The sequence below is a fragment of the Prionailurus viverrinus genome, unplaced genomic scaffold, assembly GCF_022837055.1.
Source record: "Prionailurus viverrinus isolate Anna unplaced genomic scaffold, UM_Priviv_1.0 scaffold_33, whole genome shotgun sequence".
In the NCBI taxonomy this organism is placed as follows: domain Eukaryota; kingdom Metazoa; phylum Chordata; class Mammalia; order Carnivora; family Felidae; genus Prionailurus; species Prionailurus viverrinus.
Window position 1 is genome coordinate 5,200,439 of NW_025927604.1, and position 1,731 is coordinate 5,202,169.

The following is a 1,731-nucleotide window of genomic DNA, read 5'->3' on the forward strand; positions in this document are numbered from 1 at the left end:
GCTGGTTTTCACATTTCAGTGGTAGTATTTGTCCTCCCAGTGAGCCTGCAAGGTGGATGGTGTTACTCTCAGTTGAGAGAAGGAAGCTGAGGCCAAGGAAGGGATGAGGCCTTAGGGTCACAAGATCAGGAAGTAGCAGGTTGGGTCCACACTGAGGTCTTCTGAGCGTAGATCTCTAACACCTCCCCGTTATTCGTATGAGACAAAAATACATGGGAGAGACTTTACAGATGAAAGAATTCAAGTTCCCCATGCTATGTGTAAAAATTAAGAAAGGGGCGCCTGGGTGGCTCAGTCGGTTAAGCATCCGACTTTGGCTCAGGTCATGATCTCACGGTTCGTGGGTTCGAGCCCCGCATTAGGCTCTGTGCTGACAGCTCGGAGTCTGGAGCCTGCTTCGGGTTCTCTGTCTCCTTCTTTCTCTGCCCCTCCCCTGCTCGTGCTCTGTCTCTCTCCCTCTCTCAAAAATAAATAAACATTAAAAAAAATTAGAAAGGGGGGTCGGCCTCAGTCATGGATGGAGTTTGGGGCAGAAGCAGGACAACTTTCTAACTCAGGGTCTTTTGTGGCCAAACGCACTTCCCGGAACCCCACCTGGATCCCAGGTTCCTCCGCTGCCCACCTGCAGCTGACCTCGCACAGCAGCCTTGGTTCTTCACCATGGGCTCCATGGCGATCGCCTGGTGGGCGCCACCCCCCAGAGTTTCTGTCTCAGCTGGTCTGGGTGGGGCTGAGCGTTCATACTTGTAACAGATTCTCAGCGTCGCCAACACTTCTGGCCCTGGGGCCACACTCGGAGAACCGACCGCTGACCTAGATCACGTTCCTGTTTAGGAAAGTGGCCCCACAGTTTGAGACCCGGCAAATACGGAAGTGCCTTGAACACTTTGGGCCTCGTTAGTAACAACCAGGCTTGTCAGCGTCCCCTGTCCCTGCTCTCCCTGCTCTCCGTTCTGTCTCTTCCTGGGTTAGTCCAGGCCAGTCCATTCCTGCATGCAGACCCCCGCAAACTTGGTACCACCTTCTGCTGGAAGCTCCACCCCCCTCCCCACCCCCCCACCCCCCCACCCCCGTCCCGGTGGGATCTGAGCTGGCTGAACTTGTGTGCCCCCTGGTCTCACTTACAGCGACCAGCTGCAGAGATCACGTCTCACCTACTTTAGTGTTCCTACACAGGGGCTTTCCGGGGTCTCGCAAAAATGTACATGTGTGGAATAGAAGTGTTAAACTTTGAATTTAGCCACCTAGTGTCACATTCTAGTCTCCTAATAGGCTCATGAGGCAATCTGAGCAGAAATATTTACCCTTAATTTTTAACAAATTTTTTAATGTTTATCTTTTTTGAGACAGAGAGGGACAGAGCATGAGCCGGGGAGGGGCAGAGAGAGAGGGAGACACAGAATCTGAAGCAGGCCCCAGGCTCCGAGGCGTTGGCACAGAGCCCGACGCGGGGCTTGAACCCACGGACCGCGAGATCGTGACCTGAGCTGGAGTCAGATGCTCAACCGACTGAGCCACCCAGGCGCCCCACCCCTTATTTTTAGAAGAGGGGAGAAGAGGACGCACATACAGGGGATTCCAAATGAATCACAGCTGTGTGATCATGGGCCCCTGCAAAAAACAGTTGGAATAATCAAATGTGACACAGAAGAGAGTTTACGAAGGGACAGTTGACAACTGACAACGACAGGGGCGGTGTTTAGGGAAAGCAAAGCAAGGTGAAGTGGGACC

General features: G+C 53.3%; 1 non-coding gene across 1 annotated transcript; it reads right to left on the reverse strand.

Annotated features, from left to right (window-relative positions):
• Positions 1-1,439: 1,439 nt before the first annotated feature.
• TRNAW-CCA (transfer RNA tryptophan (anticodon CCA)) lies at positions 1,440-1,524 on the reverse strand. Its single transcript has one exon. It is a non-coding gene; the product is annotated as a tRNA-Trp (tRNA).
• Positions 1,525-1,731: the final 207 nt, after the last annotated feature.